Below are 16,764 nucleotides of genomic sequence, written 5' to 3'. Positions count from 1 at the left end.
AGCAACTGGATATTGGTATCTTTATCAGTCAGACCAAATATACAAAGGAATTGCTCAAGAAATTTGGCATGGAAACATGCTCAGCTGCAAATACTCTCACGAGTTCATCAATCAAACTAGAAAATGATCAACGGGGAATATCAGTTGAGACGACACTTTACAGAGGTTTAATAGGTTCATTACTGTGCCTAACTAATAGTAGTCCTGATATTATATTTATTGTTTGCATGTGTGCTAGATTTCATGCAGATCCTAAGCAATCGTACTTTTTAGCTGACAAACATATTTTAAATATTTTAAAGGCACACAAAATGTGGGCTTATGGTATGCTAAGAATTCCTCTTTCAATTTAGTTGGATATTCAGATGCAGATTATGCAGGATGTAAGCTATATCGTAAGAGCATCAGTGGATCATGTCAATTTCTAGGAGACAGGACTGATATCATGGTTCAGCAAGAAGCAAACATCCATAGCAACTTCCACAACTGAAGCAGAATATCTTGCTGCTGGAAGCTGCTGTGCAAAAATGATCTGGATTCAGCAACAACTGAAGGACTATGGAGTCATTGCAAAAGAATCACCAATATTTTGTAATAGTACAAACACGATTGCAATTACATACAATCCAGTTCTTCACTCCAGGACCAAGCATATTGATGTCAGGCATCACTTCATCAGCGATCATACTCTGAAGAAAGAAATAAGGCTGGAATATATATCAACTGAACAACAAGCAGCTGACATCTTCACCAAACCATTACAAGAGACTAAGTTTTCTCATTTTTTAAATATTCTTAATTTAATTGATTTATATTAATTATATCAATCCTTAATAATGATATGTCGGTTGTTATTCTTATTCAGTTAGTCAAATATAAGTTAATAATTGTTCAGTTAGTCATTGTCAGTTAGTTAATTATTTGTCAACTGATATCAGTCCATATGCAGATAAGGAATGAACATTGAATTGAAACAACAAGTTTATTGATAAAATCTAAACCAGGTTACACGATTCATCTCATGTTCAGTGGCATCTTGCCAAAAGGACAACCAATTAGTCAATTCATGACTGTTAATTCTCCTGAAGCCTTCTGAAGAAGAAATACTCTCCAGCACATTCCACTTCTTCATAAGCATCAGATGAATAAGAACATCATCAGTGACAAGCTCTGAAGTATGGTTGACTTCAACACGCCTCTTATACTTTCTTGCAATTGCTCTCTGCTTGGCCATAGCAACTAATCCATCACGTTGAAACGTTTGGAGCTAGTGTACCTTGGTCCAAGTGGACATCACCTTTGAAAAGACGAATTTCTCAAGAGACTTCATTAGTTTCTCTAAACGACGAGGTGTCAGTGCAGGATGAGGGACGTTGGAACTACTTGAACTATCCATCAGTGCTTAATTTTTATTATAGAATGACAATGATCTTATTTATAGATAGTTCTTAAAGAGACAGGAAGAAGACGAAGAAACATCAGTTACCAGAATGGACTTAACTGATTCAGACTAAGTTTTCTCTACTGTTTCTTTTATTTATAAGCATTTATTGCGGGGAATATCGAATATGAACGGTTAACTGAGAAGACAATAGTCAGTTGGTCTTTAACTTAAATGATTCAGCTTATAACTGATCACTTTGTTGCAGACCTAAATGATCTTCTCCAATAAGTTAACTGATAAATCTATAAATATTCCATAATAAGTGATGTGACTGATTATTACGCATTTAATGTACGTCTTTCAATGAATAGTGTTTTAAAACGTGGTCCTACGTAGCCCATTCGAATTCTACACACGCTTTTATCACACGTACACACGATTTCATTCAATTTATCTTGGACTGACACGAGTCCAAAAATTTGAACAGTCACATACAAACGTACTTATCCCCGCCTCATTTCAGTTTTTTTTCTTTACGCGCATTTCAATCTCCAGAGCAAATCAATACACTGAGATTTCTTTCTCGCAGATAATCAATCCTTCAGAAATGGCAAACCAAGTTCCAGCATATTTGTTGAACGATATTGCTGTTGATTTTGATTCAGTCATGTCTGTTCAAGACGAGGCTATCAAAAGTGTGTATCAATGTAGAGGCTGCTGGACTGACTTTCTTCCCAAGAAATCTATCCTAAAGAGATTCAGGATCTCTACGCCAACGGTTTTATCTCTGCTGACGGCAACATCATTTCCACCGTCAATAACCATTTGCTGATGATCGACGAAGACTCCTTCAACAACCTCTTTCAGCTGCCAACTGATGGGTTAGCAAATATTTCTGAGGTAAAATCGTCTGATGTTGAGGAGATGCAAACTCTCCTGTCTGCCGATGGTCGAAAAATCAAAGTCTCCAATCCTAAGAAGGAAGTCAAGCCAAAAATATAGTTACTGGCGGATATAGTGGCCAAAGGGCTTCTAGCCAAAGCAGTATCTTTTGCTGCCCTCACGTTGGAGAAATTTCAAGTCATGACTGGAAAAAGACTGAACTGGAAAGGTATCATCTTCAATATTCTGAAGAACATGTTTCAGTCTACAAAACAGTCGAAGGGTTTTGCTGTGCAGCTCATCTATCTGCTGAAGAGCAAGAGCTTAGTGGGTGACTCATCTGAGAGGTCATCCAAATTCAAAATCTTCAATGCCAGGAGTGTTCAGCTGCCGAAACTCAAGCTAGACATCTCTCCTGAGCAGTTTGTCAAGGTGAAAAAAGAGATTGGGACGCAGAGGGCTCCCAAATCAGTTAAGAAAGCCAAACTGACACTTCAGAAAAAGGCAATCAAACCTAAACTGATTGTCAGTGAAACTGATTCTGAAAATACTCCTTCTCCCAAGATCGCCAAAAAGCCCAGAACTCAGAAAACAAAACCTTCAATCGTTGTGGGCACCATCCCAACTGAGAGGATGATGCAATTTGGAGCTGAACAGCCGATCAAGGCTACTCCACTGAGAGCAATACCGGTTGGATCTTCAACTGATGATTAGTTACCTTCACCTGCTGCTCCTCTCAAGAAGACTATCACCGAATCTGGTGAAAAGAAGAAATCTTTTGGAGTTAAAGCTCCACTCATCACTATCTCTGGGCCCAATTTATTTGCCAATTGCCAGACCTAAAGGGATAGTGATCAGAGAACAAATTGATACAACTAGGTCAGGACTGAGCATTCCTCATGTTCTAACTGACTCAAAGGGCAAAGAAAATATTACAGAAGAGCCCGGACCAACAAACACCATTAAAATCCATATTGACCTCATCTAGAAAGAGGTCAAGGACTTTTCTGAGGCTAAGCTCAAAACTTATGATGAATGGGTAAAGTTTAGAACTATCGTGTTTGCCAGACAACTGCAAAGAAATCAAGTTTTGAAGAAATTTATTGCCCTGGAAACCATTGTTCTAAAATTGGTCAAAGCAGCTTCAATGGCTCAAGCATTGCAGAGGAAGAAATATTTCTTTGATCAAGTACGGGCAAAGAAGCTAAAACAAATGGTTCTTCAGCTACGCCAAAACTTTGATCCCACCCGTCCAACTTCCTTTAATGACAAAGCAGTTTATGACCAGCTGGACACAGATCTCTACAGATGGAAATTAAGCATTGGGAACTACATCAAGTACTAATCATTCCAGAAGATTCCCAAGATCGTTCATCAGACGAGGAAACTAAACAGTCAGTTCAACCGGAAAAGCCATCCGAGGAACCAGCTGCTAAATCTGCTGAGCAAGTAACTGCTCCTTCTTCAAAGGATGCACAATCGTCAACTGATGATCCTCATTCCTCAACTATAGGATCTCAACTTTACATTGATGATGAATTATCATTTGCAAACATTGATGAAGTTATTAAATCAGTTGCCGCTGATATTCAACAGACTACTACAGAAGCAGTTAAAAAATTATTCGCAACTAACGAGCCAGCTTCACAAGCTACGTTTCAACCAATTGAAGAGCCAGTTTAGTTGACTGCCACAAATGAACAGACAGTTTTTACAAGAACTGAAGAAGCAGTTCAGTCATCCACCATGACTGAACAAACATTATCTGAAGACGTGACAGCTGTACAGCCTACCCTAATTTCAGCTGAGCAACCAGCTCAAGTAACAGCTAAATATTTCAGCTGATCAACCACCTGAAGAACCTTCAGACTCTACTGGTGTTCCGAATTCTTCTTCTTCTCCACAGCTTCAACAGGAAGTTATACCAGAAGATACCTCAGAAATGGTCAATCCTGTAACTGAAACAACTGACGGGGCCCTGGTGATCTTCAATCAAGAAAATACGGAGCAGGAACCAGAAACTTCTAGAGCCATGTCTCCTGGCATATCAATAGAAACTGAATCTTTATTTGAAGAAATTTTAGCTATTCAGACCAACCTCGTCGGTGCATTTCTTATATCAAGTCAACCCAATTTTCGCACACTATGAGGTTCGACTCGATAAGGGAAAATACCAAGGGAAGACTGCAGCAAATCCAAAAGGACGTAACTTCATTATTTTTCCAAATTGAAGAACTTCGAAAAGACAGAGTGTCAGCTGAAGCTCATTTCAAAACTCAAGCCTTGGTCACAAGAAGTCTTGATTTTCTGGAAAGCACCGTCTCCAAGAGAATGGATTTACTGCAAGATATCCCGATGAATGCAGTTTCAAACCTCTCCTGAGATGTGCGGGTCTTATCCAAAAAGGTTGATGAGTTTGACAAAAAGGGGGAAGAACAAGAAGAAGGAAAAGATCAGCCAGAGACATCTTCAAAGTTGATCAAGAAGAAATAGAAGAGTATTTTTGGCAGATTTTTTTTGAAGATTATTCAGTTAAAAGATTCTTTATTCTTTGTATGAATCTGTACATTGAAAAAGTTATTTTATCTACAATGAGTTTAGTTGATCGGTTTCAGTTCTTACTTTTTAAGTTTTATCAAACACCTAAAAGGGGAAAATTGTTGGAAACTGAATTTCGGTTGTTTGACAAATTGAGCGTCTAACTCTAGAAGAATGATAGAAACTGATCTAAAATATGCAAACTATCGGTTGCCAGTAACTGAAGGATAATACGCAGATTTTCAAAGGCAACTGAACCAGCAAATGAACTACGCAGACAACTGACTGATCAGTTGGAACTGATCAGTTACTACAAACAGTTGTGAGCTTATCAACTACAATCAATTAGCTGATCCCTCAGTTGTACACGTCATCAGTTAAGGAATAAGACATTCAACCAACAAAATCTGACCGCAACAAGTAGTGGGATCGCAGCATTTCAGAAAAGCTGCAGTGTACGACTGTCAAAAGAATGTTGACGTGACAAGAAATGGATAGCAAGGTTCAAATTGTATTTAATATTACCATTGGAGGGAAACCTATAAATAACAGAGAAGAGCAGCTGAAAAAGAACTCTTGAACTTTTGAATCCTTAAAACTCTGAATGACCATCGATTTTCTATTCAGTTACTTTGCTGAAATCCTTGCAAACATCAAAGCTCACGCATATTGTATACATTCATAGCTTTCGGGCTATACCTCGAGCTTTCAAACACAAATTGTAATACTCAATCTTGAAGAGATCATTTGTGTTAGATTAATTCAGTTCTATTGAGTACTGTAAACAATTTTATAACTAAGAGTTTCAATTTGGCAGTTTTAAGTCTAATAAACTGAAGTGGGTCTGTACAACTGCTTGTATCGATCAAAGTCTTTTAGTGTATATCATATCCTTGAGATAGAAGGGGTGAGTAGGAGTATTTTAAATCTCCAAACATCCATAAAATCTTATGTCCTCGTATTTCAGTTTATATTATATCAATCATTCAGTTTGTTTCCACACACTATTTGTTAACTGATTGATATTGACTTACAAGATTCTCGAGTATCAGTTTAGTTATCACTAAACTGACTCATCAGTCGAAAAGGTTTTGAAAATCGTAAGTGTTTATTCAACCCCCCCTTCTAAACACTTTTCCACCTTTAACCGATCCTATCATCAGCTGTTTTGACATTTAATGATTTCATATGGCACGTCCGCATTTACGCTTTTTAAGCTTACGAAAGGTATGTTGATTACAGTATTTTTTACTGCTGTATGCCATGTACATGTACTTGCTATTAACGTTACAGGTGTGTTGAGTTTTTAGACTCACTAGGTGTGAATGATGCAGGTGAGCTTATTGATGTGGAGGCTTGAGGTGATAATGACTGAACGGACGGGGCTGGTGGCGCACGTTAACCCGAAGACCTTGTATTCTTCCGCAATAGTATGGTTTTATGGGAACACGTTTAAACAGTTTTTAATTGATTGATGAAATTATTTTGTTGAGGGTTTTTGTCAGATTTTTATATGATGTACGTTTTATATTTTAAACGGTAAATTGTTTAGGTTGGTTACTCATTTCATAATTTTAACAGTAGTTATTTTATTCAGCAGTGGGATGATTTTACAAAATGTATGTTTTCAAATTTTATAGTTTTAAAAAAATGTTCAGTAGAATTTTAAAATAAGTAGACGTTTCGAAAAAAATGGATTGAGCCGAAGAACGCGTCAGATATCCGCAGTTTCCTAGGTTTGGCAGGCTACTACAAGAAATTTATTCAGGGATTTTTCTCGATTGCGGTGCCACTCACTTCATTGACTAAGAAAAATGCTAAATTTGTATGGAGTGAGGAATGTAAGAAGAGTTTCGATACTTTGAAGCAAGCTATTATCACAACGCCAATTTTAGCTATGCCATCAGGATAAGGCAATTTTGTGTTATACATCGATGCTTCTAAGCTCGATTTAGGCGCAGTATTGATGCAGCATTGTCGGGTTATAGCATATGCCTCTAGACAATTGAAAGTGCATGAGAAGAACTATCCGACTCATGATCTCGAGTTAGCTGCCGTTGTCTTTGCGTTGAAGATATGGAGACATTATTTGTACGACGAGAAATGTCAGATATTCACTGATCACAAGAGTCTCAAGTACTTCTTCACGCAGAAAGAGCTGAACATGAGACAAAGACGGTGTTGTAGTTAGTAAAAGACTACAATTGCGAAATTATCTACCATCTAAGGAAAGCTAATGTTGTGGCAGATGCTTTGAGCATTAAAGTAGCAGTCATAGCACAGCTGTCAGCACAGAGATCTCTTCTGTCAAAGATACAGAGGTTTGGCCTAGAAGTTTATCTTAAGGTCAGAGCCCCCAAGTTGTCTAATCTGACAGTTCAGTGTTCTTTGATAGACCGAATCCGTAGAAGTCAGCCTTCAGATGAACAGTTACAGAAATGGAGACAGAAGGATGAAGCCAATGGCAGTGTACTCTACACAGTATCCGATGGTATTGTGAGGTACAGAAGAAGGATGTTGGTGTCTAGTGTTGATTCGATCAGACAGGATATTTTGACATAGGCACATACCTCCCCGCATTACATCCATCCAGGGGGTACCAAGATGTATAAGGACTTACAGATGTTGTATTGGTGGCCAGGGATGAAGCGGGACATTCGCCGATTTATATATGAATGTCTCACTTGTCAGCAGGTGAAAGCAGAGCATCAGAGGCCAACAGGGATGCTTAAGCCACTCCCTATTCCCGAGCGGAAATTTTTCGTTGTTGGATTGTCGAGGTCAGTCAGAGGATCTAATGTCATTCGGGTTATAGTGGATCAACTCACTAAATCGGCACACTTCTTACCGATGAAGATGACTTTCTCCATGACTCAGTATGCAGAGCTCTATATCCAGGAGATAGTCCGATTGCACGTGATCCAAGTCTCTATTGTGTCTGACATGGACCCAAGGTTCACATCGTCCTTTTGGAAGCGTTTATATTCAGCTATGGGGACGAAGCTGCTATTTAGTACGGCATTCCACCCTCTGAAATATTGTCAGTCTTAGCGAGTGATTCAGATATTGGAAGATTTATTGCGAGCATGTGTGATATATTTCCATGGGAATTGGGAATCGAAACTACCCCTAGTGGAGTTTATCTACAACAACAGTTTTCAATCATCTATAGGTATGACTCCCTACGAAGCACTGTATGGAAGGAAGTGCAGATCGCCGATTCATTGGGATGAAGTCGGTGAGAGATCAGAACTTGGCCCAGAGATTGTTCAGCAGACTGCAGACGTAGTGGTCAAGATCCAAGACAGGATGAAGACCGCACAAAGTCGCCAAAAGAGTTATGCTGACAAGAGAAGAAGGGATCTCAAATTTGCCGTGAGAGATCACGTATTCGTGAATATATCACCCATGAAGGGTGTTATGAGGTTTGGAAGAGAGGCAAGCTGAGTCCGAGATTCATTGGGCCATTTGAAATTCTCGACAGAGTTGGGAAACTTTCTTATCGTGTAGCTCTACTGCCGAATCTAGCTAGAGTACAAAATGTATTCCACATTTTGATGCTGAGGAAGTATATGACAAATCCTTCGCATGTTTTGAGTTCTGAACCGTTGCAGCTTGCTCCAGATCTCTCATATGAAGAAAGACCTGTCCGAGTTCTAGACAGACAGGAGCAGAGACTTCGGAATAAAGTGACCAAGTTGGTGAAAGTCCAATGGCTGAATCAATCAGTGGAGGAGGCTACTTGGGAGGCCAAAGCAGATATGAGAAGTCGCTACCCAGAGTTGTTTGGTAAGATTTAATTTTGAGGACGATATTTATTTAAGTGGGGGAGGAATTGTGGAGCCTAAAATTAGTACACGTAAACCCATGCATTTATTTAATTGGTAAATTATTTATTTAATTTTAAAAAAAGATTTTTAACGGTGCATGATTTATGATTCGCACTATTTTAAATTATTACATGTTTATTTGATGCACGTCAAAATGTTTTCTGGAGTTTTATGTTTCAGGCGAATATTCGATACCGGATCGGGAAAAGAAATTAATGACGATTTAGGCGATTTATGAATAATATATTATATTATTTCAAGTCAAGAAAATTGATATTTTAAATGATTTATGAAATTTTAGCATTTTAAAACCTAATTTTTTATTTATTAGGTAATTTTAAGATTTTAAACTTTTCCAATACTAATTTGATCATTTGGAGTTTTTAATCTTAAGGATTTGATGCTTAACTATTTTTATTAAATCTTTGAGTTAGATTAGTAATATTTTATCACTAATTATATAACTAAGCATTTTATTAACTCCTAATTAACTCCCTAATTATCCCACTCACACACACACACCCATCGACACACACATACTCTTTGTATTCTTTTTTCTTAAGGATCTAGGGTTCTTAGAGTTACACCAGCAGCCACCCCTTTCTATTGCAAATTTTTGGAGATTTAAGCCCTTTTTTCGAGCAAGAATCGTGTAGAAAGCGTCTTCCGGTCATCTCCCGTAATCCATTGCGTCGATATTCGTTATCTTCGTGCGTTATAACGCAAAGGAATGTATATTCTTTCATTATCTGTATCGATCTTTTCATAGTAAATATTTTTATGCATATTGTATGTAAAATCCGGTTATGTTATGCAAAGTTCAAGCAATGCTGTTTGGAACGATTTTGAAACAGTTTTTAGATATCAAAAACCGAATCTGCTGTCATTTCAAATCCTGCGAATTTTCAGTTGGTTTTCTGGAAAAACTTTCAACATATAAAACGTAGTACTCTTTGATACCTTTGATTTGATAGTAAATTATGGACAAGAGACGAGTGAGTTATGATCATTTTCGTGTGACTGCTCTAACTGTGTGGTTATCAAAATGCGTTCTTCATGTTTTCTTGAGGTTTATTGGTTGCATGATTTGTTGGGAAGCGCCGGGTGATCACTGCTGCGTTTAGGTATGTCGTGTGTTGTGAACAAACGTTTTTGGTGTTTTCGTTCGGGTCAGTAAGGGTTTGATTACAATAGAAGTGGTAAAGAAGCGAATGGGTAGAAAATGACCATTTTTGGGTTTGAGTCGCGCAGGGTTAGCGCCGCAGCACTGTATCTGGAGCGCTGGAGCGCTTGAGGTTCGTGGGATGTAGTGCCTAGGTGCTCAACCAGAGCTGCAGCGCTACTCTGTAGGCGCCTAGGCGCTGGTCCAGGAATGGGGGAGCTTTAGGTTCAAGTGTTATTGTCTCGTTTGGGTATTAATACGTCGTTATGTCCAAGTTTAGTGAAGGTTATATTAGCCGTTACGAAGTTTGGATAGGAAACGCTGCATTATGGTTTAAGCGAGGTCCGTGTCTTCCATTACTTGAGAAATGTTTATACTCCTTATGAAGATTGTTTCAGATTTCGAGTTCATGGTTTAGTATGATGATTAAACATGGTCAAGTCTCGAGGGGTCTAGGAAGTCATAAGTTATTTAATTACTTCGGAAGTGGGTACGATTGTTAAGGTTAAGTTATGAAATTTAAGTTGCATGAATAATGTGTTAGTATGTGCAGCAGTCGCCCAAGCGAGATCTAAAGAAGCCCTCAACGCTATGTAAGTATGTTCGACGTGCAAAAATAAAATGTTATATGTTTTTGAGGTATACGAATTGTCTTGTGACCAATTTTGAACGAGTTTGGAAGCCGGAGAACATGTCCGGGGATCTTTCCACCCGGTAAAGCATGATCGGGTTTTGATCAGGATTGGGAAGCCGTAAAGCATGACCAGGGACCAATCCACCCGATAAAGCATGATCGGAGATCTTATGTATGTGGCAGTGAACATCTCTGCCAGCCTAGTACTATAGTTTAGTCTGATCAGGCTCATTATGTTATGGGTCACTTACTTTGAAACATATTTATACGCAAAATGATGATGATTATGTATGTTTAAGTATGTATGATGCAAGCACGTTTATTAAAAAGTTTATGAAATGATGACGCGTCTATACTTATTTAATTATGTTCCGAGTTTAAGTATATATGAACTACTTTTAAAAGGCATGTGGTTTTATTATGTATTACTTGCTATTTTCAGTTTATACATGTTGAGGCTTTAGACTCACTAGACTTGATCAATGCAGGTGATGACGAGTATGAGGAAGCGAGAGACGGGACCCAGTGATTTGGCTCGTACTGTACAGAAGACTAACCTGATGACCGCTTAAGTAAAAGAATTTTTATGCACGTTGAACTCATTTATTCTGATTTCTACCCTTATGTGGTGAAATTTTAGCTCTTGGTTCACGACACATTAATGTCGATTTTTTTAGGTATATTTTCATTAAAATGTGAAAAACTTACGTGATCTAACGATGATGTGATCTAATTATGATATGGATACTGGGAGAATTCCTCCAGTGTGAAGGATATACCAACTCTAAGAAAAACTCCACTTGTAATGTGATGAAAGGGTACGTTACATTAAAATATTAAATGAAATGCCAATTACAACAAAATATTTCGCACCTAACATGGACAACACAATCATGGCAGGAAAATGATCCAAGAGAAGATATGTTCAATAAAGAATACAATTCCAAGAACATGGAGTAAGAAGATGAGCTACCTTATTAATGATTCATGCTTCCACAAAGCAGGCTCTGAGACCGTTTTCGTGATCGAAAATTACCTGAAGGCAATTCCTTATCCTCTTCATGAGGAGAAACTGCATGCAACAGGGACTCGGAGAAAGGCTCACTTATGGTCCGCATGAAGAGGTTCAGATTTCGTTGATACTTCTCAATTAGAAGATCGTTTTTGTTTGATTTGTCTCCTGAAATTTGCGAAATTGCATCGTTGAAGAAATTCGATTTGTTAAACTCCACATCTTCGTCGGACATGTATAGACTCTCTGGAAAATTTTGCATAGCAAGATCATCATATTCCTCATCCGACTTGGTGAATTCCTCGTCCACAGATCCTTCGATCTGCCAGTCAGCAAACAAACCTTAATCCCAAACCACCAAGGTACATACAATGGAAATTTTGTGCGCTTTTGTTGTTACTTGATATCTGATTTTAACATTTAGAGGCACACAATACCGAAAGAAAATATATTCAACTGGTTAATTATCAAGTTTGGATGTAATCCACCCACACGGACAAACAGTGAAAGCATATCGTGGCATGTTATATGAAATTTTTCCAACTGTACCACGTGTATGTACCTCTTCTTCGAGATGTTCCTTTCCATCACTAAGATCCTCATCACTGTCCCCCTCAGGAGGATCAACCTCTTCATCACTGCCTTGTACAGATCGGTCTTCCTTAGGCTGAAAAAAGAACCGGCAAATGATAAAAGGGACCCCAAATAGATTAAAAAAAAAAATTACCTTAGTTTTTCGCAGGTTAAAAGGTCAGATTCCGAAGACATACTGAAGCTTAAAGTTTCAGTACAATTTAACCCAGTTTTCTCGTAAATAAATTTCCTAAACCAGTATATGTAGATGTGGTAGATGGTTTTGTAACTCACCTCCTTAGAAGGTCCATTGGAGATCCTAGGAGAGCTACAGTATGATGAAAAGTGTCTACTACTATTTTCAGTTAGGAAGCCTCTTGATTCATCCACGCTGCTGGCGCTACTCGTGCATCCGGTGTCATTGGGCCAAGAGCTAATTCCGAAGTGACCAAACTGCAAATTGACCGGTTCAGCTTTACCTATCTGCAATGGCCCATACATAGGTGTTCCTACTCTGTTTCCCTTTGCATGACACGCAGTGGGGTTGCCATTATCATCCGTTACTCCAACAGGCCATGCCTTTGCCACAGAACCATCATGATTCAAAAGTGCCATCAGTTGACGACTAGAACCTTTCCTTTGGATCAACTGAAACATTCCCTTGGAGCTCAAGGAATTGGCAGTAAGCTGATTCCTGTACTCCTCATCAACAATGGCAACCGTGTTTCTGATTGGATCATAAAGCTGCTCTCCTGCCTGACGCCTTCTTAAGCAGCTGAAAACAGTGGCATGAATGGCAGCTACACTTTTATCAACATTTGTATTGTTTATTTTTGGTACCAAATGCTTATCTGCTCTATCACAAAGATATTCTTGAATTCGTCTGATATTCCGTATATATTTTACATACTTGTTTTTAGCAGGATCCAGTGTCATGTACTTCGCTCGAACTGCAAATCTTTCCAAGTGCTTATCCTCATTAGAGATATATATCATGAATGGTATAATTGATGGGTGCTTCTTCATGAGCCCCATCTGCATGAAAATATCAAATTGTGATCAAATTTTAATTCCTGAAATGGAAAAAATAATTCTTTTTAAACTTGAAAATCTTAAAACTGATCATATGAATTATTACCACGAAATTGAGACTCAAGTGAACGCCTTCCACCACCACTGATTCTTTCCGATCTTCCCATGATGTAATTAAACGGTCAAGGCTATCAATTACCATTTCACTTTGTGCCTTGAATCCTTCAATCGCCATCTGTTTCGAACTGATCAAATCACTGGTGTTCAATTTCCCTTCAGATTTTCCAGCTGTGGAATTTCTAAATGCCTCATCCTTAGTTGTTGAAGTGTCTGAAATGCCAGCAGATTTCTTTGCTTTCCTTTTGCTCTTAGCTTCTGCAACAGCCACGGGGTCTAAATGTTCCCCAGCATGGTAGGTTGAAGCCCATAGTAACGGATTCTGTTTCTCATCAACAAAGCTCCTCATCATATGCCGAATTGAATCCGTAGATATAACTGTCGTTAAACCCAATCTGCTACCCTGTAATCATGCTCTACTTGAATAAGTCTATATGAACTCGTGTGACAATTCAAAAAGTAAAATTACCATGCGTAAAAAGGGATGTATCAGCATGGTAACAAACATCATTAAAAAATTCTCAAATAAAAAATCTGAAAACAGAAACCTGTGATATTTGATCCCATACCACCGTAAGACCAATTTCACAAGAAAAAATTTAACATAAGAAAGCTTATGAGATGAGTACAATGTGATCATTAAACAAAGACATATAACAACCAGATGCTCGAAAAATTACTCAAAATGAGTAATATAAACAACTCAATGAAAGAAACTAAGCAAGCATCAATTTGAAACCAGATACAATTTCCTAAGAAATTTTGGCACCAGAACAACATACCAGTAAGGCAGATAATGTAGATTTTCCACAGCCACTAGTGCCACACAACAACACTGTCATAGATTCTTTCCTTTCTTTGATTCTGAAATAATCGAGCAACAACTAAGAGAGGAAAAAAGGGTGGTTTAATATAAATATGAAGTTTAAAAAATAGAGTAAAGAACTACAATTGGAAGCAGGAAGGAAAAAGCAGTAATTCGATCATATATGTTGATAAAAGTACACCGACTATCAACCAAACACTCAACACGAGCTTCGAAAAATGTTCTTTCTAAATGTAACCGTCAGATTAGCACTCTGAACCTTACAAGTGTATAGCTTAGATGAACATGTACCTGCAAGCTAAAAACAAATCAGCCCGTTGATACGGCCCCACATACTTGTATTCAGAAAGAGTTTCACAGACCAAATCTAGAAAACAATTTCTTTTAACGACGACAGTGGTGCGTCTTTTGTACAATTCAAATGGTATGCTTTTACTCCTATCTTCCTCTACATCTAATTGATCAACATCTGCTTTGTCCAACCAGTCATCACAGCATTCAGTATCCCTTTGGTTATGGAATCCAGAATCTTCTGACATCATAAAACGCGCAGAAGCCAACTTGTCTACCATTGTATCACGTCTCAATATTTCAAACACACTTTGGCTAATCTGACAAAACAAGAATTGTATCACCATATAATAAACCAACAGCTGGTGGAGGTATAATACGCATGCTACGAAATCCTTCTAAAGAAACCTTAAAAAACTATTTTGAATTGAATACAAGGTACCCAGACATAATTTGGAAACAAGGCATGATTGAAAAACTATGCTCTATAAGAAAAGGATATATCTAACTTTGACATGCATCAGGTCGTCCAAAATCGCCTATCCAGAATTACGTTAAGCCTATTAACCAATTTGGCTTGATCTGGTGAAGTTTTTACTCATGTTGACCCAGAAATTCGCCTACCACAAATATATTTCAAACTAATGTCAAAACAAAAGGATAGAACAACTTATTAGTTTCACAAAATTCAGTCCCTTGATCATGAATCAAGAAAGTGGAAAAATCTGGAACTACAAGTCTGCTGGGGGAAAAAGCACATTGCAGCTACCGAAAGAACAGCCCAAAATTCAATTCTCATAAATTGTCATATTAGTTTATCAATTTCGTCGTCGCACATTTCCCGCACGAATACTGATCCATGCAGACCACAGAAGTAGCAATTCAAGGAAAAGCAGTGACCTTAAAGGCATGTCGAGGCTTGCAACCCATGAGTTGCAGAGTGCTCTGGAGAACCGACCGCGTGTACCGAAAAGACGACGCCACGTCATTGTCCACCACCACTACGTACAGCAGCTTCGCTACACCCTCCGCCCCCGCCATTAGTCAGGCCTATTCCACCGCATGCACAACACAAATACGTCAAAATTCAGAAGGAAATCAAAAATAGAAAGCATTTCCCCATTCTTAGTCCCAAACCACGATTCAGAAATCAATTATCATCACAATGCAGGTACGTATACACAAGAAGGAATCGAATTAACCTCCAGAAGAATTCTCAGGAGCTAGGGTTCGATACACTCGTGGATATCGATGCGACCACCATGTAAATGGAGATTCATTGCCACCTGTTTCCACGCATCGCAGCTCCAAAGCCTCCACGAATCAGTCACCTCTCTCGTCTATAAACCACGACGGACTTTCGAAATGACAAATTTTTTTTCCGAAATGACAATTTTGGGCCTGCCCATGATTTTTTTTTCTTTTTTTTAAAGTTGTTTTTGTTACACTATTTTATATTTTTATTTTTATATTATATTCATGACAAATTAAATATTATTATATTAAAATTATTATTTTTTATGGGATATGTATGTTCCGTATCACAAAATTTATTTATAAGATAATATTACATAAATTTTTGTATGTTTTTACACAAAAATATTATTTAAATTTTGGAACCTTATCCTTGTCAATAGATTAAAAAAAAATTCCTATTTTTAATATATAAATTCTTTTCTCAATCTAAATCTAAATTATGGTTGGTGATAATTTAACTTATATATATTAAGAGATGGTCTCACGGATTTATATCAATAAGACGAGTTGACTCGATCTATATTTATAATTAAAATCAATATTTTTGACGTTAAAATAATATTTTTTTCATTAATTAAATTCATTCAAAAATCAATTTCATAAAATTGATATATAAAACCGTCTCATATAAATTTTATTTGATAAATTTATGTGTGACGATTGTTGGATTCGGAGAGAGAAAATAGTAATTTTAAAAGAGTTAGAAAAAGAATTTAGTGGATAGGTAATATATAGGTTGATTAAATTTTCATTAATACAAGTAATTATATATGCAAACAGGGCCAATATAGTTACTCGATGGATAGCTTTACGAGTACTAGTGATCCAATGCACATATTGCTTACTTTTATATTTGTTTTTTCTCAAATATATCCCTAGCTTTAGATGGAGCCAAATTGGTCCCTAAATTTGGTTTTTTTAGTAAATAATTTAAAATATACTTATATTTCCAAAATTAATTGTACCCAAGAGGATGCTCTTTTGCAGCATTCACTGCCAGTTTTTTTTTTTTTTTATGATTTTTATTTTAGAACTTGATCATACCTCTTATCTAACAATGTGTTGGTTTAGTTTTTAAAAAAAAAAAATAAAGAAAGATGTACGTGTATCAGTCTACTTATTTTTTTTACTATTAATATGATTAATAAAAAAATAGTGATAGTGTAATAATTAATAAATTTGATATCCAACTCTATTTTTTTCATATGTGAACTAATATGAAAAAC

The 16,764-nt window shown here is 37.3% G+C and overlaps 1 pseudogene; it reads right to left on the bottom strand.

The window, feature by feature from the left end:
• Window positions 1–11,243: 11,243 nt before the first annotated feature.
• LOC142543155 (P-loop NTPase domain-containing protein LPA1 homolog 1-like) lies at window positions 11,244–15,606 on the bottom strand (annotated as a pseudogene).
• Window positions 15,607–16,764: the final 1,158 nt, after the last annotated feature.

Source organism: Primulina tabacum, chromosome 4 (genome assembly GCF_025594145.1).
Source record: "Primulina tabacum isolate GXHZ01 chromosome 4, ASM2559414v2, whole genome shotgun sequence".
Classification (NCBI taxonomy): Eukaryota; Viridiplantae; Streptophyta; class Magnoliopsida; order Lamiales; family Gesneriaceae; genus Primulina; species Primulina tabacum.
The sequence above is the reverse complement of the archived record's forward strand: the minus strand, read 5'-3'. Positions and strand labels throughout refer to the sequence as shown.